General features: G+C 36.8%; 1 pseudogene; it reads right to left on the bottom strand.

The window, feature by feature from the left end:
• Positions 1–22,783: 22,783 nt before the first annotated feature.
• LOC110215018 (large ribosomal subunit protein eL43 pseudogene) lies at positions 22,784–23,079 on the bottom strand (annotated as a pseudogene).
• Positions 23,080–24,244: the final 1,165 nt, after the last annotated feature.

Below are 24,244 nucleotides of genomic sequence, written 5' to 3'. Positions count from 1 at the left end.
TTCTTGGCTCTTTGCAACTCCTAGCTATATCAACTGATTCATATCATTTAAACTTTTGTAAGAAATGGTGATAGTCTATGTCAGTGTCTGTTCTTTTCTTCATTTCTAATTTTCATTCTCATCCATAACCTGCCTAAATAGATTAAATTGGAGTTGTTTCATTTGTACATTCTGTCTTCTCATTTTGATTCTTCTAATTTGTTATTGATTTTGACTTTTGCTTGAACAAGTCGGTGGTCTGACTCTATAGAGAGAGTTGATTAGGAAATGATACCTAAATCAATCCATTAAATATAATCAATTGGTTTTTTTTATAATCATCGTGTTCACCTCTGCCTATTTTTCTTGTTAAACAAAATATTCATAATGTACAAGGATAAGGATTCTATATATTCTATATGCCTTTGACTTTTTTTAGTTTTTTTATTCCTGAACCATGTGTTCCAACATATTTTTCCAGTCTTGACTAATTCTACTTTTATGTTAAAATCAAACAGTATAACATGTTGATTTAATTTGGAAAGTCTTATTGAGTTCTTCACACAGCCTGTCTACCTTCTCATCTCCCTATGAAATGTTCATACAGAAGCTACAATTGTCTTCATAGTACTCTTTATAGTCTACATAGTCATCTATTTATCTTCAGTGTTTCCATACAAAATGACCATGATCCCATAAATTGATGTTTCTTGTTGTCTTTAACTGCCTGGTAAAATCTGCTCTTCCAACTTTTATTTGTCTCTAAGGAAAATCTTAAAATTGTTTTCCCATTTAGTTGCAACTTCCTTTTGCCTTCCATTTTCATTTATAGAGGAAAATATATATCTATATCTATAGATAGTTATAGTTATAGCTATAAAGCCCTTTAGTAATCTATCTGTCCCTTGATCACTAGACAATGATCTCACATTTAAAGTACCAACAGCTAAATTAGTGTTTATATATAATTTAAAAATTGTATGATACACAGCACCCTTGTACACTTCACTCACCACTCTGATTCACTTCATAGCAGAAGTAGGCAAAGACTATATAGGACTGGAGGCCATTTAAATTTTTTTTTCTGTTTCATGGGTTGTCTTGGCCAAAGAATTCAACAGCAAGAGTTCAACCTGTTACCTATTGAACCTCACTGTATTTATCCAGGCTGGTGCTCAGAAAACAGGCATAGGCTTTTCCTAGAATCATAATCAAAACCTTTGAAGTAGAACTCTTACTCTAGTGGCATAGCTTTCAAGAAGACAGGATCATCTGATTTTTACATAGTAGGCAATGATGATGATGATGATGATGATATCTAGTATTTATCTAGCACTTTAAGGTTTATAAAGTGTTTTGCACGTATCATTTCATTTGATCCTCACAACAACCTTGGCGGGGGGAGGTAAATGCTATTTTTATCCTCAATTTACAGATGAAAAAACTGTGAATCTAAAAGAGATTGTATGACTTGACCAGTATCATATAACAGGGAATTAACTGAGGCAGGATTTGAACTCAAGTCTTCCAGACTCCAGGTTCAGCATTCTACCAACTATACAGAAAAATTAATGCCATTTTAGAAGGCATTCAAAGAGGCATGGTATCTAGAATGAGAAGTGATAGTCCCCTTCACTGTGCTCTGATCAATCCATGTATGGAATCTTCTGTTCAATTCTAGGTGCAATGTTTTAGGAAAGATACTGAGAAACTAAAGCGTGTCTAGGTAGAATCATAGATCAGAGAACACCAATCGCTTCTTTCTATGACACTGAAAAAAACAAAAGTGGAAAATGGGGAAATATACGAAATGTCTTAAAACAGAGAAGAGAAGTTGAGGGAATTCACAAATGATAGTCACTATTCTCCAGAGGTGAAGAGATTTGTATAGACTAAAGGAGCAGGGTAAGGTTTGTGAGAATGAAGTCAAGAATGAGCTGATAAAATGGGAGAATAGAGATGGGTAAAGAGAATGAAGACTGCATTGAAAGCAAAGAACAGGTTAAGTAGGAGTAAAGGAGTGGGAGAGGTGGAAGGTTGAAAGTTGTTATCAAAGAAATAAATTTCAGAGTTAGAGACCTCAGAACTCAGAATTCCTTGTATTGCAAATGATTAGAAGGAAATGAAAGTTAAACTTAGTTTAATCCAAACTTAAGGATAATGGATAAACATGTTAACCGTTCTTCTGTACTGCAGATAGCTGATTTCAGTGAGTTGCTGTGTTTGAGGTATATAAATGATTAGTCTATCTGCAAATTTGGAGGCAGATGTACTTGCTTTCTAAACTCACTTGAATTTATCGATTATTAGGTAAAGTAAATAAAATAAAGAACAAAATTAGAATTAAACTTAAATTTTATAAAAATCATCTTTAAAATATGACATTTAGTATATTGTTCGCTAACCCACTTATAAAATTTTAAAATATTTTTAGTTCTTAAATTAATTACTAAAAACAGAATATTCATAAACACAGTGGAAAACAAAAGAGGATTCTGTAGGATAGAGGTATTAAATACACAACCTGCAACATTCAGTGGTGCTGCCCAAACCAGATTAAAATGTAATTGGCAAATAGTTAACAAAGTAAATAAAAATACAATGGAACACAGACAATATTAGTATGTGCTTTCCTAACTCAATATGCAGACTGCAGAAATCTTTTTGTATGATTTAGTGGCCCTCTTTCTATTTGAGTTTGACTCCATTGCCATAAGGAATTTGGAGTCTCCATTTCATACCATTTATTATTTAAATTATATATATATATATATATATATATATATATATAATTTTTCATTTTATGTCAACTTCACTTCCAAATAAATTAACCACCCCATCCCCTAACCTGTGAGCCATGTCTTGTTACAAAGAATAAGAAAGAAAGAAAGAATCCTGTATTTCATCAAAACTAACAATTACATCAACTAAGTCTGACAGTATGTGCAATATTCCATACCTATAGTTCTGTACCACTTCAAAGAATGGAAGAAGGTTCATTTTATCACCTGACTTTTGGTACAAACTTGATCAGTATCTTTACACAGTCCCTTCCTTCCTTCCTTCCTTCCTTCCTTCCTTCCTTCCTTTCCTTCTTCTTCCCTTCCTTCCTTTCTTCTTTCCTTCCTTCCTTCCTTCCTTCCTTCCTTCCTTCCTTCCTTCCTTCCTTCCTTCCTTCCTTCCTTCCTTCCTTCTTTCCTTTCTTCCTTCCTTTCTTCTTTCCTTCCTCCCTTCCTTCCTTCCTTCCTTCCTTCCTTCCTTCCTTCCTTCCTTCCTTTCATTCATTTTTTTTGTTCTTTTCCATTGACTTAAGTGTAGTCATTATGGTCACAATTCCTTCTAATAAATTTCTTGATTATTCTTTCAAGTAGCAGGAAAAAAAAAGACAAAAACCTGACATTTACATTGTATGTTGATAGTTCTTTGGTCCTTGATTTTTGTTGTTTGTTTTTCAGTTGTTTCAGTCATATCCTATTTCGGAGTTTTCTTTTCCTTCTCCAGCTTATTTTACAAATTAGGAAACTGAGGCAAATAAGGATAAGTGACTTGCCCAGGGTTATACAGCTAGTAAGTGTCTGAGGCCAGATTTGAACTCAGAAGATGAGTCTTCCTGACTCTATCCACTGTGCCACCCAGTTGCTTGTTTAGCCTTGGTTACTTCCAGGTTAAATAAGGTTTGCCTTGGGGGACAGTGTGATGCAAAGCAGAAAACAAAACAAAACAAAACACTGCATTTAGAATCTGTGAGCTTTCTTGGGCAAGGCATTTCTCTCTCAGCCTCAGTTTCCTCATTTATAAAATGAGGGAGCTGGCCTAGCTGACTTCTAAATTTCCCTCCAGTTCTCAATCCAACAATCCCATAATTTAAGATCCTGTCATTCAGGTATTTGTAGATAGACACACCCACCTGCAAATCGGCCTACTTCTACTCAGGCATACATGCATATACATGTATGTATGTATGTATATAATATACATACATACATATACATGTATGTATGTATATAATATACATACATACATATACATGTATGTATGTATATAATATACATACATACATATACATGTATGTATGTATATAATATACATACATATATGTATGTATATACACACATATACATGCACACATATGAATATCTATCTATACACACATTATCATTCAAAATGAAGTGTTTCACAGTATCTCAGAGATAGAGCCTTCAAGAACACAAAGCATTCTTATGGGCTCCATTTTCTCTGGCTTTGCATAAGCAACCCTTGCCCCTAATGTAGGAGTTGACTGAGTCAGAGTGACATCCAGGCAGCTAAGTGGCCAGCTCTGGGGCCACCCAGTTCATTGTTACCATGGGTGCACCTTTCCATGGTAACAATAAGCCACTGAGATGGCACTTCATGCTGAGGAAGAAGAACACAGAGTGGTGGAACAGATGGCCTCTTGTCTGTTTCTACTTTGGGCACGACAGATGAGCAATGCATCCAATTACATCATTGAAAGCAGAGAGCTATTTAAGATGTTTGGGATCTATAGTGCTCATTGCGGAGCCAAGGAGCAGCACCAGGTGCATTCATGCAGTCCCTGTGCTGGAGTAGCCATAGTAACGAGAGTTGTGCTCCAGGATGCTGTTACTTGGTGCACACATTATCCGAGAAAAGGAGCCAAGGGATAGGAGAGGATATCCAGCAGGACTGCCAGATGGTTTCCATAGTCTGCAGACATTGAGGATGCATCTATTTTACTCCAATCACAAAGGAAGTTTATTTTTTAAAATCGTCTTCCTTTAATTTTTAAAAAAATGCATTGATATCTTTGTTTTTTATCATCTTTATTTCTAAATATAACATTCTACTCTCCTCTCAGCAACCTATCCCTTGTAACAAAGAATGAAGTAAAAAGAAAGAAAAAAAGCATTTTGGGAGAATAATCAGTACAGGCTCCATTAAGTCTGATGATATATACAACATTCCATACCTGCAACTGCCCCCTTCCCCCCCCCCCAACTCTGCAAAGATGAATGAATGGGAGGGTCATTTTCTCAGCTTTTCCCCAGGATCAAGCTTGGCCATTATAATCATTAGTGATCACTTTCATTTTTTGATTGTCATACCTTCCTTTTATTTTTTGCAGCCATCACATATATATATATATATACATAGATATAGATATAGATATAGATATAGATATAGATATAGATATAGATATAGATATAGATATAGATATAGATATAGATATAGATATAGATATAGATATAGATGATATAGACATAGATGATGATATAGATATAGATATAGATATAGATATAGATATAGATATAGATATAGATATAGATATAGATATAGATATAGATATAGATATAGATATAGATATAGATATAGATATAGATATAGATATAGATATAGATATAGATATAGATATAGATATAGATATAGATATAGATATAGATATATATTGCTTTCCTGGTCCTGTTTAGTTACTGCTGTATTAGTTCATCTGCATCTTCTCATGCTTGCTGCTTTCTTTGTGAAAGGAAAGGATTGCATGCTAGTGTGATCCATACAGTGGCATCATTTAATTTAGCTTAATTCAGCATTTATTAAGCACCTACTACATTCCCAGGTTTAGTTGTTGGGGGAGGGAGGGAACAAGCATTTATTAAGCGTTGGTTGTGTGCCAACACTGTGCTAAGTGCTTTATAATATCTCATTTGATCTTCACAACAATCTTTGGAAGTATGTGCCATTATCATTCCTAGTTTACACTTGAGGAAAGTGAGGAAGATAAAGGTTCAGTGATTTGCCAAGGGTCATACAGCTAGTAAGTGTCTGGGGTCAGATTTGAACTCAGGTCTTATTGGCCCCAACTCCAGTGCTCCATAAGCTGCGACACCTAACTGACCCTAACTGCTGGGGTTACAAAGACAAAAATGAGAACAGTCCCAGTCTTGAAGGAGCTTACATCCTACTTTCTTGGTGACTATAAGCCATTGATTTCAGCACTGGTCTTGAAACACTCCAAAACATACTTAATTATTTCAAAACAATGTTACAAAATGCCCAATATATTCTAGAAGAGAATTTATTTTTATTTGAATAAAAGTCTCATACCCTACAACATTTGGAGGTAGAGATGGTTGCAAAATCACTGAGTACTCCAACTTCCAAAAGGTTGGAGAGCATTGGTTTAGGCCAAACCTGCAATGTATTGTATCTTCCTTTCCCCTTTCATAAAACAAGAACAAATCTCCCGGGGCATTGAGTGACTTCCTACTTTGAAATACCCTCAACACAAAGTGCTGTTAGGTATATTAGACAGCTGTGGGAGGCCTTGATTTTCTTTATGTTTTCATCAGAAACCTATAATCATAAGCTGATCCATAGAACAATCTTTTCTATTGGAGTAATTGGAAGAAAATAAGAGCTTTCTAATTGTGAGTGCATTTGATAAGACTTTGCATTTCCAACTGCCTACAGGCTCAAACTCATGACCTTCTCCGAGGTCCCTGAATTCCTCCACAATAGGATACATGGCGAGGAAACCTCAGAAAATCCCCAATCAGGGATATGACGGAAGAGATGCAATGCTCCCTGAAGCAGAACCAGAATCCTGTACAATTAATGACAATTGGAGCACCTCACATGTACATGAGTAACACAGTCAATTATATATATCAAAGCCTTTTTGTTGATGTTGTTGTTGCTGTTAGTTTGTGGTATAGAAGAATTGATAGTGAATCTCCAGGTCTAAACCTAATAAATCTTATCAGGAAATCTTCCGCACCAGCAAAGAAGTCTATGAGCTCATTATAGCCAACTGGATTTGGTTTGCAAGGCCAAGGAAGGAACATAGGAAGAGTCACAGTTGTTTGTGCTAACCATATTCTGCAGGTGAGCAGGAGGATCCTGCTTCCGTGGCAGCTAATCCCACACCATTCACTAACTTCTGACATTTAATGATTCAGTTTTCATAGTCAATACAGTATGAAGAGTGCCCGCAGCTCAGCTGGATGATAAATGAGCATGGCCGTGACCGGGGAAGCAGACTGTACAAATGGGGATGGTGGAGTGGTGGGGGGGGGGGAGGATGTGGAGGTGGGGAGGCTGAGTCTTACTTGATGAGTGTCAGCAACAAGGATGGAGAACTACATTCCACTGTGCATCCTGACACTTATTTTCCATGAAAATTCCATATAGACAGCTTCATTTTTCTGGGTTTCCATGCTCAGAGTCTCTCTAATAAATCATTGAAAGGCCTTCAGGTGACAGGGCCTAGGAATGAACTCTCTAAAATTGTACCGAAAGCTGCCCCAACCAGTGACCCCAACAAATCATAGGACACAGAAATCAAGACTCTGGAGGACAAAAATGATTTAATTTGAAGGCAAAATTAATCACCAAAATAAAGTAAAAAGAACAGAATTTGATGCAGTTAGTACATTGTGGAAAGACAAGGGTGATTTTCCAAGGTCCAGGGATAATACATGTGTGTGAATGCCTGGCCTAGACAACCAGTTTCTAAAGAGATCCTGGACTGGGAATAATGGTCCTTTTTATTTATCTGTTTTTGGTGGGGGATAAGGAGTAGGGGGAGAAGGGAGAATGAAATCCTATGATTTCAGTAGTATATGGAATTTCTGATGATTAAACTACCTCTTCCAATGAGGACTGAATCTCCGTTTGCTCTGTATATACTTCTATATCATTAGAATGTAAGCTCCTTCAGAGGTGGAATTTTTTTTCATTTATTGTACCTATATTCCTACAACATAGTAGAGTGCCTGGCACGTAGCAGGTACTTAATAAATGCTTGTTGATTGATCAGCAATTTATATAGTTTTTAGTACTGAAAAATTAAGTCATCCTCCCATATTGACACAGCCAGCATGTATCAGAGGTGGCACTTGAACCTAGGCCATCCTGACTTTGAGGGTAGCTCACTGTGGCTTGATTCATGTGCTTTGGTTTCTCAGCTCAGCAAATATATTTTGATAATGGGGTGTGTGTGTGTGTGTGTGTGTGTGTGTGTGTGTGTGTGAGAGAGAGAGAGAGAGAGAGACAGACAGACAGAGACAGACAGAGACAGACAGAGACAGAGAGAGAAAGAGAGAGAGGGACAGAGAGTGAGAGAAGGAGAGAGAGAGGGAGAGGGAGAGAGAGAAAGAGATTTATGGTGGTTTATCTTGCTTTTCCAGAAAAGTGACCTTCTTATTATTCCGTTTACATGACATGACATCTCTGATCTGCCTTTCCACAAGTTCCCCTCCCTCTCCCCCAATCTCTATGTCTTGAATATATTTCCTCATCATCTTCACATCTTAGAACCTCTAGTTTCATCATTCAAAGCACAGTTCAGGTTCAGTCTCCTTCACAAGGCTTTTTCCTGATCACAATCCTCTCCCCTCACCCCCATTTTTAATGCCCTCTTCTTTTTGAAATTGCTTTCTATGTAGTTTGTATTTATTTGTCTGGGTACATACTGTAGCTCTCCAGTAGAATAAAATTTCTTTGAGGGCAGAGGTTGTTTTGTTTCTGACTTTTTAATCCCTAGACTTCAATGCAATGTTATATGCACTTTTTTATGGGATTTCATTGGCACAGGGAGCTCCTTGTGACAAAATTCCCTCTTCTCACACAAATTTGTAACTGCCCTGTAACTTTCAGAGTTCCTTTGAGCCCTGAGATATTAAGTGACTTATCCTGGGTCAGGCAACCAGTAAGTATCAGAAGAGGGAGGGTAAATATTTCTTGGATTGAATTGAATAAAACAACTGAAAAAATAGGGTACCAGTGTTCCCACATCCTAGCCACATGACTTTGCTCTTAATTCTGGTCTGAGCAAGAGTATTGGACTTGGAGTCAGGAAGACCTGAATTCAAATCCCGCCTCAGATGCTTACTAGCTGTAGGACCCTGGGCATTTCACTTAACTTCCCTCTGCTTTGGTTTCCTCATCTATAAAAGGGGGGAAATAGCATATACCTCCCATGGTTGTTGTGAGGATAATACTTGTAAAGTTCTTTGCAAACCTTAAATTATTGTATTAATTATTATTAACATTATTTTTTATTATATGATAGATCTGTAGTCACAAGCATCAATTTACTCTAAAATACTTAACAATAAAATTATATATCTCCTTGATTTTATACTTTAACACATATTACTACTATGACTATGATAAGATGAGAATGGCTAATATCACTACTAACTACTACTACTACTACTACTAACCACTACTACTACTACTACTACTGCTACTACTACTACTACTACTACTACTACTACTACTACTACTACTACTACTACTACCTGCTACTATTACTACTACTACTGATACTACTACTACCTAGTACTACTACTACTGCTGTTGCTGCTGCTGCTGCTACTGCTACTGTTGCTGCTAAAGAGTCAGCCTTGGAGCAGAGAAGACTGGATTGAAGTCCAGCTTCTGACATACAGAGTATTATCTGTATGATCCTGGGCAAGTCATTGAATGCCTAGGTGCCTTTAGACAACTGTCCAAGACTATAACTTTCATATTAGCTACTGGCCTGCATTGGTAAAAGGCATTTCCTGACTAGGAATCCCTTCATCTAAGAAATCACCTCTTTGTACAAAACAAAGCAAAAATACAGCCAGCCTTGCTACCACTCCTGCCATTCCATGCCTGCCACCACTGGCTTATATTTATACAGGGTCATGTAATTAACACTTTGTACCCATTTTCTTAGCTGATCCTAAAAACAACCCTACAGTGTAGGAAGGCAGTACAGTGTCATTATAGATCTTTTACTGATTAGGAATCTGAAGATCCCAGTCTGCCTTCTCTTAGAGATGGCTGTTGCCAGGTCTGAGGAGCTAAATCAAGGATTAAAAGGAATCCATGTTTCTCACCCATTCCCCAACATTTAGCAGTAACTACTCTCTAAATGGATAGTCATGTGATATAAATGCTACTACTATGTCACTAAAAGGCAAGAGGAAGACCAACTGTACATTTTGATAGGATTTAATGAAATAACATTATGTTTCACTTGATCTTGATTAGATAGTGAATATAGGGAATGGCACAGCTCCCAAAGTCCCCTTGGGTACTTCCAAGTGAGAGAAATGCTGCTGTTATATAACATAAATGATAAATGAAGTAGCTTAGTCCATAACTTAGCCTCACTTCTATGTACAGTAATTCATATATCCATAGCATCTTGACTGGTGGGGTGATTCACAGTCAGATAAGGCACTCATTAAGGAAAAGGCCAGGTCATTCAGGACACACTGAAAGGAAGAGGGCTGTAGCAGGCAGAGCTGTCCAGTTGAAATGAATTCCAAGGAAGCAATGGTATAGGGCTTCCAAAGCACAAAAAAATAATTGATCATGTTCACTGAATCTTACATACAGAATTTTGAAAACAATGTTTTTCATGCTCAGCCTCTTGTTGCTTACTACAGGACCAAATGATCTGAAGAACCAGTTCTCAATATCCCACAAGACTTTGTTTTGATCCTATTTCTGACACTGTTTCCACTCCACACACTGCGTTTTGCCTGTGGCTCTTTACTTTCCCTACCCATATCTTATTTTCTGAATTTGTTGTCAATCAGTCAGTCAACAAGCCTTTACTTAGTGCCAGCCACTATGCTAAGTACTAGGGTTATAAAGGCAAAAATGAAATTTTCTGCTCTCCAAGAACTTACATTCTATGAGAGGGACAACGTGTACTTTATATGCTTATATACAAAATCTATGCAAGGTAATTTGGTAGAGGGGTGGATTTAGGGATGTTTCTCATCTCATTTAGGGATGCTTTCTGCATCAGGAGCTGCTAATCATAGAGTGCTTTGGGTCCTCTTCCTACAGAAGAACTTCTCAGCTGCCTCATTTTTCCTCTTCCCATGGTATAAGATCACCATTCAGTGTTATAGAATTTTCTCAGCTGCAGCCACTGAGAGGTCCTGAAGATCCAGGAGGGAACTTGGTTGCATTTCCTGATTTCCATTCATTGATTTAAAAAAAAAAATTCCCAAGGATACCTAGAGTTTGCAGAAACATCAGATCCCCTGTAGAGAGGGCATCATATTTGGAAGTCCTGGATCCTAATGACCCAAACAATTAACGATCTCCAGGCCATTATTTTCAGTGGATAGAACACTGGACCTAGAGGTAAGTAGACCTGAGTTCAAATACAGCTTCAGACACTTACTAGCTACGTGACCCTGGGCAAGTCATTTATACTCTGTATGCGTCAGTTTCCTTAATTGTAAAATGGGGATAATAATATATACATTGTAAGGTTATTGTGAGTATCAAATGAAGTAATATTTGGTTAGAAAGCACTTACCACAGTGCCTAGAACATAATAGGTGATTAATAAATTCTTGTTTCCTTCTTACTTTCCTGAGCATAGGGCTGGGAGAGAATAGTACCCTCATAGATATTAAATTTATACTCTAAGCAGAAATTATGTCTCTAGTTACATGGGGTCCTACCCAGTGAGTTAACGAGGGCTAGAAGCAAATCTCATGATTCAGTCATGCCCTTCAGAAACTGACTAACTTTTTCAGGAGATGGGTTTTTAACAGAAATAAGAGGAAAAAGGGTAGATCACAAATTGTAATTAGTTACTAATATGGTAACTATGTATTATATTATAGTATAGTGTTGATTTCTCTCAGAGATTATATTACTGTATACTGTCAACCTTCTCCTTTGTCTATCTACCTAATCTATTACATGAACAGAAACACACATACATCTCGTGGGTATTTGTGTTTGACTTTTTTAGTTAAAAATGATCTTTTCTTCCTCAGGTCTTATTCAGCACTAAGGTTACATTTCTCTAATATGTTTCCTCGTTACATTTAGGAAGCCAGAGCAGCTAAGCTGTGGGGCCAGCAAATAGCAGGTGGCGGGAAAAAAAAATAGTCCTGAGTACTGTATCAATGTCTTTCCCATCCTGAGGAAGCCTAGAGACTACAGGTAAGAGCAAAGAGAGCTATAACTTTAAGGTTGGTCAATTTCAGACTGGCCGTGTTTATTGCTATTGCAGAGCTATTTGTCACGGAAAGGCAGAGAGATGGTAGAACCAGATGAAGATTTTGCTTTGGTAAAGCAGTATGATTCTTTAAATAAGATTCTCCACATGTATTTCTCTGTTTCCCCTATCATGTGTATCTCTGGGAACATTTTATTTGTCAGACTGTGCTGTAAACTGCCTGAAATCTTGGCAAATGAATGAATAAATGAAAAAAAGAATTTATTAAATGCTTACTATGTGTCAAGTCTAGTGCTAAGGGCTGAGTGATACAAAAACTTCCTACCTTCAAAGAGTTTATATTCTAATGACTGAGACAAAACATATAGAATGGTATCCCCAGAGTAGTGTTTTGATTTGAAAAGTTATAGGGATGGCAAGCAGAACAGTAAAGGAGAATAATGATATATTCTTTCAGTGGCAAGGAGCAATAAATGTATTGCTTTGATTATGGTTCCAGAAATGGAAGGGGACTGGTGCAGTGGGGACAGACATGGTGGCCAAAGATCTGGCAGAAAGATTTTGGGAAAGTAAAGTATGTGGTGGGGGGAGGAGTAAGGAAAAGCACGACTGAAATCATTGGTCTGATAAAGTAGCCCATAAATAAAGAACTTACCAGTCAGGATCTCCAGAGCCCAGAATGGGAGTTTGAGAACTAAAAAGGGGTGGTTACTCCAAGGAATGGTTTCTGGCTCAGAAAGCAAGACAGATGGCAAGAAGATGGCAGGAGAGTAAGGTGAAGTATGGCTAGAGGATAGCTGGTCTGATAGAATGGGCCACATCAGAGCTAGCTGCTAATCAGAACTGTGGGTACCTTAGCTGAAAAGCCTAAATTGTCCAGGTATGCTTTCTGGACCATATATTAAGGCAGTTGTTGAGAAGATGGTGGGGGAACAATGTGAGGCATGGCTAGAGCAGATTGCCTGATACAGTAGATCATACATAAGGTTCTCATCAATAAAGGAAACGAAAACACTGGTTGATTTTAGGTTATGATTCTTGTCACAAGATCGGGAACAACTTCAAATTTGATCTTACCTTCTGGGACCTCTTTTCACTTGGCCATGCTTGTCAAGGGGCCCTGACTGATACCATATTCTGTTTTGTATCATTGTTATTTGCATAGATTTTGACTTCAGCATAAGTTCAAAAAGGGCTGGGGCCCTGCCATATTTCACTTTTGTGTCTCCCCTACCAGTCAGTGCCCAGTATAATACTTTAAATTGGCCAATCCTCTATTTTACTCAGTCCTTTCCAGACCTAACCTGAGAAAGTCAAAAGGCAGATATGAGACTCAAACTCCTGAAAAGTATTGCTCACTGTTACTTCTTTTCTGCACCCCCCCTACCTTCTTTTAAAAGTAGAAGGTACAAGATCAGAAATGGTTTTCATTGCTTATGGTGATGAGAGATGAGGCATCTTAGACTGCCATCCTCACTAGGAAAGACTGTAGGGAACCTAATGGCTCCATAAACTCCAGCTGTCTCTGGAAAAGAGCATTTTGCTGAAAATGGGAACCAGGAAAGGCAATAGTGCCAAATTTTAACTCTTTAGGCCCATTCAATAGGTTATTTACCTTACTTCCTGAAAGTGTGCTTTACTTCTCACTCTATCTGTCCATCTTTCAGAATTCTATCAGTGACTGTCAGGTGATTGGTGGGTCCAATGTCTCTATTTAGTATGATCAGCTTCCTTGCTCACCTCTCCTCCTCTGTCTCTTTGTTTCACTCTTTTAATGGCTTTCTTCACTACTCGCATGTGTTAGAAACCAAAGACTGCGCCAGAGAAGAACACAGTTATCAATCAAACATTAATTTCAGCCCTTTCACAATTTTATGGCTAGTGATAATTACTTGTTTTTATAGTTTCTACAGTTTAAACAGATTCTATGGTTTCCACAGTTTCTGCAGTTTAAACAGATATTTATGAATTGACTACTATATGTAAGACAGTGTTTATTTTAAGTAAGAGAGTCTATCTAAGTTAAAGCCAGTGATATCCATGTGTAAATAAAAATATGTTTGGATGTCATAAATCATTTAAAATTTTAGCTTTTTTTTTTGCAAGGAAAAGACTAAGACAGTGGATTTGTGTGCTGACACATGGAATTTGATTAGATTAAACAAGCATTTGTGAAGCAGCTGTATGTTAAGTACTCAGGATTCAAAGACAAAAATGAAACTCCTTGCCCTCAAGGAGCTTATATTCTATGGGGTGGGGGGATGGGAACAACCCATGCATAAATAAGAAAATGCAAAATATGTAGAGAAGAAATAGAAAGTAACTGTAGCCATTAACAACTGGGGGAATCAAGAAAAGCGTCTTCCTGTAGGGACTAGCATTTAGCTATTTTGAAAAGGATCTAGGTATTCCAAGAAGTGGACTGAGGAGATACAGCATTCCGGATATTATGAATACCCTATACATAAGCAATGAGGTAGGAGATGATATGTCATGTACGGGAAGCATTAAGAAGAGAATAAACATTTATATGGCGACTGCTATGTGGCAGGGACTATGCTTGTACTTTACAAATATTATCTCATTTGATCCTCACAATGACCCTGCAAAGTAGGTGCTGTTATTATCTCCATTTTACCGTTGAGGAAACTGAGGCAAACTAAGATTAATTGACTTTTCCAGGGTCACAGTCTAGTAAGTATCTAAGGCTGGGTTTACACTCAGGTCTTCTTGATTTCAAGCCCAAGGCTCTATCCCCTGCATTCACCTCACTGACCCTATGTCAGGGGAATAATGTAAATTGATATACTGTATTACTTGAAGTGAGTAGATGAGTATGCTTCACAAAAGGAAAAGTAACCAAATTCTGGTTCATAAATGTGTCATTTTATTTTACTCTTACAAGTAAATAGCTTTTATGAGTCTTCAATGATAACATGCACATTTAACGTATCAGAATTATTGAATCCTACAGTTGGAAGAGACCTTAGTGATCATTTAGCTGAAATCCATGTCAGATGAATTTCCTCTACAACTTCCCTGACAGGTGGCCATATAGACCCTTCTTGAGCACCTTCAGTGACAATGGTTTCATTGCCTTGGGCAGCAAACTATTACATTTTTAGGTAGTATTGTTAGGCTGCTCTTCTTTAGACTTACCTAAGCTGAAATCTGCCTCCCTACCCATTACTCCTACTTTTTCTGCCTTTGGCCAAAGAGGATGTACTTAACTCCTCTTCCACACTACAGCCTTTACAATATTTAAAGACAATAAAATTATCTTCCGTTTTCCTTTCTTGAAGTTAAACATCCTGAGTTCCTTCAATGGAGTCTTGCAAAATATAGTTATGAGCCCCTTCTATCTTCTCTACTTTCTCAGGTACTCCTTCCCTAGTGTCCTCCTCTGATGCCTCACCCTGGTGACCCTGGGCCTTGAAGGCTTTACCAGTGGAACCTAAGTTCTAGCAGATGTAAACCATCAAAGGCTTTGTGTGAAGGCTTGGTAATATGTATTGTTCAAGGGTAAGCATACCAGTTAAGCTCAGGGAGCCTCACCTTGAGGGAGGCCAGAGGGTCATCAATTTTTCCAGCTATAGCAGCTCTGGGAGACCATCCACTAAGGACTGTAGTCTGCAGTGGTGGAGGGAGGATGAAGATGGATGAAATTATGGTTCTGTCAAGTTTTGGAGCAACCTTCTATTCCTTTTGTAACTTTTCTCTGGGCTGATTATAAAATAAAAATCAGTGTTTCTTCGGGTGAGGATAGTTTCTTTAAATTGGTAGGTTTCTACTAAGGCAAAAATGAAGGAAAGAAAGTTTTCCCTTTAAGGATGTGAGCACTTGTCTTTGTTCCACCCTGTTCCACCAAAGCCAATGGCTTCCCCAGGACCAAAAGGGTTAAAAAAATTCTATCCTTTACGTTGATGAAATTCATAAATACCTGCCTTATACAATTTGTCCCCTCAATTTAGGTCATTGATGAAAGCTGATGTTGTTGGCAGATTAGGTGAATATCAGGATGTATTGACCAAAGGAACTAATATTGATTCAAGTGAAGTGGAAATCAATATTGAATCCAAGTAAGCATAAATCTTGATATTCTTTGAAATAAGCATACAGATTGTTATGCATTTTATTATTAGTCATTAAATCAGCTGAGTTAGATATATGCTTAATGCATTCTGGCAAATAGCCATGCTTCCATTTGCCTAGAGCAAGCAGTTTCTTATGCCAGGTAAGTAGTAGTAGAAGCTGATTTCATCAAATTTACCAGCAGTATGGCTTTTCTGGGGCAAGAATGGCCTGGGAAAATGTGCCTGTAGGCTGATAAAGGGCACTTATTCACACTTATTTGTGAGACTACATTAAAAAGTTAGCATATGTCTGTTGCATTTATTATGATTATGGTTTATTACCTGGGTTCAAGTTTGACTGTATCCAGGTCATTGCTGATGACCATAAAAGTCAATACATAAATTGAATGAATCTGTATAGAGGTTGAACTAGTAGACTGGCCTCAGTTTATCTCAATTTGGATGTATTTGCCAGAGCTAGGTCAATTCTGCATTCATGGCACTGAGGGAGAAACAAAACTTCATGCAATTTTCAGGGCTGTCAGCCTCAAGATGTAGTGCTCAGCTTGGTGCTCACTCTTGCTTTACCTACCAGTTGTCAGGTAACATATATGTGGAGCTGGAAGGGAAGCACCGACATGTGCATACATTAACCCATCATACGGCAAGCTGCCTAAGAACTGGCAACTGGCTTTGATGGCCATTTATATAAGCAAACTATCAAACTCTGGGAACTTGGGAAGTCAGTACAAAGAGTATACCTTTTCACCAATATAGTATCCTATGTAGGAACTAATGGATAGGTAGTACAATGAAATGGGATATGGTACCCTGATCCCGTGATGGCTCTTCAGCCAGTCCTATTTACTACTCTATAACAATATGTCTACCAGTTAGTAAATATGCAGTTATCAAGTTAAGCATTGGAAATTCAAAGAAAGGCAAAAATAGTCCCTGGCCTCAAGAAGCACACATTTTAATAGGGGAGACAGTATGTAAATAACTCAGTTCATATGAGATATAAACAGAGTAGATGGAAAGTATATCAGGCCTGGTCTGTAAAAGAGCGTAAGTATCCCTTACTATATAGCATAAGGGATTTTCTGGGTACAGGCTACATGCAGATTATATAACTTAAAACTTGTTTGCCATCACAAGTTTTTCATCACAAATATAGAGTGTTAAATTCTTTCTTCTAGGACTATGAACCATACTTCTGCACTTAATTTCCAGAATCCCTTGCCCATAGTCATTGATGATGTTTATTTACTCATCTCTGGAACTGCTTCCCAATGATTCTGCATATTCATTATTGACTAAGTGCAAACTTACTTTGCCCACTATGTCTGGTTGTCCCAAGATCCCAGATGAGTCCAAGTTTCACTTTTTTAACCCATCTAGCCAGCCATATGGGCCATATTTCAATCTGGCTGCTCCTGTGCTTCCTGTATCCCCTTTTACACTTATATAATAATCAAATACACACTACACTTGTACAATAACCAAACTAAAACTACCCCAGAATTTAGATAAAACCCACAATGGATTGTCTTATGAATTAACTCACTATCCATGGAACTGTCTGGACCAAAAGTCTTTTCCCTGTCAAGTATTCCCCTGTATATATTGTCTTCTAAGGTAAAGGAAAGAAGAAAGGGAGGTAGCAAAGAAGGAAACATGCATTTATTAAGCACCTACTATGTGCCAGGCACTGTGCTAAGGGTTTTACAAATACTATCTTATTTGATCCTCACAACAGTTCTGGGAGGTAGGTGATATTATTCCCATTTCACAGTTGAAGAAACAGAGGCAAATAGTGGTTAAATGACTTGCTCAGGGTCACACAGCTAGTAAGTGACTGGGATCAGATTTGAACAAAGGTCTTCCTGACTCAAGGCCTGGCTGTCTACTGCACCACCAGCTGCCTTTGAGGCATTAGATTGCAAGCTACTTGAGGATAAGTACTATCACTTTTTTGTACTTGTATTCCCAGAGTTTAGTGAAGTGTTGGGAACATGATAAACACTTAAATGGTTCATTCATTCATCCATCCATCCATTCATTCATTCAATGATTCAATCATTGATTTGTTGATTCATCCATTCTTTCATTCATTATCGTAAATCCACTTGGGTCCACTTTAGCTATTTTAGGCTCTGGATCCTGGAGGTCACAGTACTATTGACTAATCCATATTGCTTTAATCTTCTAGGCCCAGCCCAAAGAAATAAACTTCTTTTCTGCTTGGGCATCAGGTCAGTCCTCTCCCTTCAACTTAAAAAACAAAACAAATTATACAACCAGCCACTTTGCCATCCTGGCCTGCATTTCCTTAGCTCTCTGGAATTTTGCTGTCTATGTAAGTACCTTATATCTAGCACTTGCCCTCAAGTCATTCACTTTCTCAAAGATCCTTATCTGGATTAGCACATTGAGGTTTTCAGGAATTCTTATCTTTTCTATTTTTTTCTGTCTAAAGAGGTATAGAGACCATAAGATCTCCTGTGAAATTGTTTCTTGATTAAAACAAACAGACAAACAAATAAAGCTATTTGTCTCAATAGAGACAAACGTGTCTATAAAGGCTTTTTCCAAATAAAGTGTCTCCCACACGTATCCATATACATCATTTCAATACACAGTTCTGTGACAGATTCCATTATAGAACTATCTTTGTTTAAAGCCTAGGTAAGTGCTGTCATTAGTCAGTCAGTCAATAAACATTAATTAAGTACCCATTATATACCAAGTGCCTTGCTAAACACACATCAATCAAGAAAGGCATAAAACAGGAAGATATGTTCAGGAAAAGTTTGCTAGTGTCAGTGACATGCAGGACAATATAATACTATATTCTACATTATAATACTATATGTTATATCATAAAAATATATGTGAATCATACAATACAAATATAAAATATACATACGAATCATAAAACATATACAATATTTTATATAAATATATTACATATGAATAAATATATTTATATAAAATAAAATGTAAAATAAGTCACCAAACACATATGAAAAGGCATAATACAGTACTATGCAATATAATACAACAATATACCTGGAGAGGTGTTTGGAGATGAAAAGATACTGAGTTGATACAGTTACCAGGATAACAATTCTGTTCTGTTGTCTTGTATGGTCTTGCATTGCCCTGAATGCTTGCATTGCAACTTGCATTGCATTACGTTGGCCAAATTGATGAGAGTACTAAAAAGAATACCATATAAAAATTAATTGGAGGAACTGAAGATATTTGGCCTGAACAAAAAAGGGCTTATAGCCTGATAATTATCTTTAGGTATTTACAAGTTTGTTGCTGGGAAGAGGAATTACATGTGATCTGCTTAGAGTCAGCAGGTAGAATTAAGAATACTGGATGGCAGTTGCAGAGAAGCAGATTTCAGCTCAATGTAAAGAAATACTTCCTAATCATTGGAGCTGTCCAAATGGAATGTCTCATTTGGTTCCCTAATAACTGGAACTCTTCAAGGAGGTTCCATGAATGCTAGAGAAAAGATTCTTATTGAGGTATAGACTGACCTCTGAGGTTTCTTCCAACTTTATTAATGCTTAGCCTTATTGATTTGGGTTCAAAATAAAACACCATTTTTCTTTTGTTATTAAAAAATAAGGTCCTTTTAAATGTCCATATCAGGATACCTTGTTGCTAAGAATAAGCATCGCTTAATCTTATTCATTTAAATTCAAAAGAAGAAACAGGTTTAAACACATGAGCATCAACCTGTAGTTGATTTCATAGACAGACATCCATGTTTAATTGCTCAAAGCCCTTGATCTAAGTGACTTCAAATTATATCTAGGATAAAGCATTAAATAGCTAACTTGGACATCAAGAAATAAGTCAGATTAGAGGGACCATTATACCAGATAGATATTTTTGCCTTACTAACAATCTTCTAGAGCAATAAAAATATGTGTAAGTTAATTGAAATTTACCAGTAATGGCTTCAGTTTTCACAGTCAGAATACCTTTCACGAAGTTACATAGCAAGATTTGGTATCAGCTCTAAGGCAGCAGGAAAGAGGCTTAGGGAAACTGAGAAGTGACCCTCCCTGAGGATGAAAGAAAGAATTACCTTCTTTGGGCACGCCTTGTTTTACAGTATTAATTGTGCAATATTACAGAAGTGAGGAGAAAGAAAACTGCTTAAGTAGATAGAAATTTTTTTTGACAGAAATCCCAAGAATTTTGAATTTGAAGGTTACTAAATTTTATTTTTATAAAGTGGAGGAAACATAGCCAACAAATGCTTAAAATGTCTAAAACTGATCAATAACATTTCACTCTTCTAGGGATCCAATTATAAGAAAATTCAAAATATCTCATCATTTTTGATAAAGAGACCAAAATTATTCTTCAAAAGATCAAGGCCGTAGCAGTACAAGCTACTTCTGAATTATTAGCGTCTAATAGAAACCACAAAAGTGCATTCTTAAAATAGCCCTGTCATAGCTATCATATTGCATACATATAAGTATACACATGTGCATGAACACAAATGCATGCACACATGGGCACAATGAGCACATAAAACATCTGTGCACAAAATATACATATATACAATGCAGCACAAACATGTATGCACTTCCACAGAGCACATCTGTGTATATACATGCATGCAAATAAAATAATGCATGTATACATTCATACACAAAGAATAAAGATCCAAATACTGAACCCTAAAAGGGAGAAGACACAAATGAAAATTTGTCTTAGTGTCTTGACCACAGAATGTGAAAGGATTTAAGAGCTACATTCAACCCAACACTGGGCCACACCTTAAAACATAAATGTGATCAAAGAACAGAGCTTTCTGAGAACCACTACATATGCTGCTGAAGATAAATCCTTCTAAAGGAATACTCTTCTTTCTAAGGTGTGGGTATGGTGACCCCATCAAATGATTTGAAATTGCTTTGTATAGCTCTTGTTGTCTGGGACACAGATAAACAGGGTCATGATTGTAAAGTCAGTGGCACTTGTCTTATCACCAGCTTCCTCAGTTTCCTTCCCTTTCTCCCTCAGTGGCATCTTCCTCAACACCTTTCCAGACTCCTGGTTTCTTCCTGCTTTCTCGTTCTCTTTCCTTACCCAGAAAACATCTGGTTTTTACTGAAATTCACCCATGCCAGTATGTTTGTGCCTCTGGAATTTTTATTTCCTCTTTTCTCACAAACCCTGCCAGCAGCCTCTATCTTCCCCTTCCTTGATGTCCTTCATCCATCCTATATTCCATTCCTACAACATCTAATTTTCAGGTACTTGTCATGGGGATGTTAGATAAGTACTACTAACATCTCCCAGGGGATATTGACAATAGAAAAGGAACTTCTTAAAGATGAAAAATCTTCTTAGACTCAAAGCAATAGAATTATAATGGCGAAGTTATAGTTGGTCTAATTGTTATTTGGGCCAAAGGCTCATTCTTGCCTGGTATCCCTGTCCACTTATTTGGTAGAAGAGACTGCTAGTTGATTAATGATACCTTTCAAAATGTAATGTGGAAATTGAGAATAATAAAATACGTCAGGCTTGGGAACAGACAAAGGTATTCTAGGACTCAGCTACACCATGTTATAGTTCTCTTGGAGGATTCAAGATAGAACCTGGAATTTAGATTGACTGGAAATAAGTATGTCCAAATCAATGGCTCATATTTGATGAAGATATGACAGTAAAAGGCAGGTGACTTAGACAATAATGTGGGAAGAACAATGGATTTAAAATTAAAAGATGAGTGTTCAAGTCTTAGTTCACTACTTGATAGATGTGGGAATCAGGCAGGCTATTTTACATATTAATAATAATTCAGGTTAATAATATTATACTAGCTGTGTGACCCTGGGCAAATCACTTACCCCAATTGCCTAAAAAAAAAATTTTATAGTTGTTACCACTTACCCCAAATAGTTGTATTGAGATAATTAAATGAGATAATTAAGTACTAAATCAAATCTCTGCTCTTATCAATGTGCTTATTCCCACAAAGATACTGATCCTAAACCATCCATTCTTTGAACTCTTGTCCATCTCCTCCTGTAGTTCCCCAGATGTAGCTACCCAGTTTGTGTGGGACTTTTCTCTCTTTCTTTTTCATTGTGAGGATAACAATGGAACATATTTCATGGATTATCCCTTATTTCCAATTCAATTTAATTAAGCTCAAAAGGCATTTATTAAGTACCAACAAAGTACCAGTCCCTGAGTTAGGTACTGGAGATACAAAGACCAAAATGAAAAGTCATTACACTCAAGGAGCTTACATTCTACTGGGGAGGAAACATAAATAGAGATAAATTAGTTTAAGATACACAAAGCAAATACATAGTAATTTTTAGGAGTAAGGGAGAAATACTCACCATTAGGTGGATAAAAGTTGATACTGGTAGGTAAAAGTTAGATAAAAGTTTATCTAAGCCATGAATAATACTAGGGAATCCAAGAGATAGAGGTAAGAAAGAAGAGCATCCCAGGCATGAGGAAAAGGCCCAAAGACGCCACATGAGCAATAAACTTCTTTTAAGTCACATATTTCTTTAATGACATCCTATATATTGATTTTCCTTCACAATGCCTTGATTGCAATGGTGAGGGCCTGCTGATACCTACCATACACCTTTCAACTGTTGTTTGGGAGATTCTAAATTTATATTCTTTTTTTTAATTCCATAAATTAACCCATTTATTGTTGGACTATGGGCTACAGATACTTGATAAGAAGATTTTACTGGTCTTTCAATTCCTTCAGTCTTTTCACTGTGACTGCAGAGGTAGTATGGTAGGTCCAGCACCACCAGCTACTGTTCATACAGGATCCACAATGCCAGATACCCACAGCCTGTCTCTTCATTTTGGTCTTGCCACAGAAGGAGCAGGTATACTTGGCATGCTGGCTAATTTCAATTTTCTTCACCATTTTTCTGAGGGATGCACCATAACGTGTGCCATATTTACCAACAATTCTGACCTTCTTGGTACGTTTAGCCATGTTGCCAGTTGCGGGGCAGGGGCTTCCTAAATCTATATTCTTCAGAGACTGTAGTGTTCCATGATTCCAGCCATACAGTACTCAAATCTGTGAATATATGATTTTATACATTGGGATGTTACTTCTAATGATGCATATTGTAACCCATACTTTTGCCCATATATACCCATAGATTGAACACAAGGGGGTCTTTCCAATGAGAAGATGAGTACAGATGTTGGTAGTTATTGATCCCTTATTTGCTTTTTTTGAAGTAATTATAAAGTCTGACTTTTTTCAACATTTTTGATATTTTAAAAGTTTCAGATGCATTAAATAATTAATTTTCTGATATTCTCAAACTTACATTGCTTCTGGTGCAGACCTTTTAAATTTCTATATCATCTAGTCTTGCTGCTTTTTTCTCTCTCTTTTTTTTGTTTCTTCCATTGATATTTCCATTTTCTCTACAAGCACATCTGGAACTGTGATGTAATAATTCCAGTGTCTTAGAAAATGAAAAGGAATTTGTTATAAACACCTTTTTTCCATTTTATGTCAGCTTTTCTTAATCCTTGTATTTTCATTTAAATTATATTTGGGGTGACTTTGCTTAGTTCAATCTCTAGCCAAGCCTTCTTTAGATTGGCTTTCTTTATACTGTTTCCTTTTGTTTATCATATTAATGATCAGAGGGTCTTCAAACAAAGGTTTTTTAAATTATTTTGTCATCTAAGTAATCTTATATAATTTGGTATATTCTCTACCAAATCAAATTTTAAAAACTATAGAAATACTGTATTTTTACATAATATTGCTCGTAATCTTCCATCATCATTCTCCATAAGGTTTCACAAATTCATTTTAAAAAATTTTTAGTCAGTATTGTCTTTGGCTAAAATCAATAATATCCTTCTGCCTGGCAAGTAAGTCAGGTAAATGCTTGCTGGCTGAGAAGGTTAGGAGGCTCTTTGTTTTTCTTAATATGGTGCTTGCTTTACACTGGTTAAATTTCTATTTAAAATTGCTATAATTGGTGTCAATGTCCTTCCTCCAGCCATGTGTCACTTTTTAGCTTCAATGAATTGCTTAAATGGGTTAGGTTGGAGTTTTTTATTTCCATAGTATATATTTTCTCACTTAATTTCTTGTAGGCAGCTTTATGTTGATTTTTTTTCTTTGCATTAAAATGGCAGTTGTTGG

The sequence above is a fragment of the Phascolarctos cinereus genome, unplaced genomic scaffold (assembly GCF_003287225.1).
Source record: "Phascolarctos cinereus isolate Bilbo 61053 unplaced genomic scaffold, phaCin_HiC Scaffold_726;HRSCAF=1367, whole genome shotgun sequence".
NCBI lineage: Eukaryota > Metazoa > Chordata > Mammalia > Diprotodontia > Phascolarctidae > Phascolarctos > Phascolarctos cinereus.
Note: the sequence above shows the minus strand (reverse complement) of the source record. Positions and strands in the feature narration are given on the sequence as shown.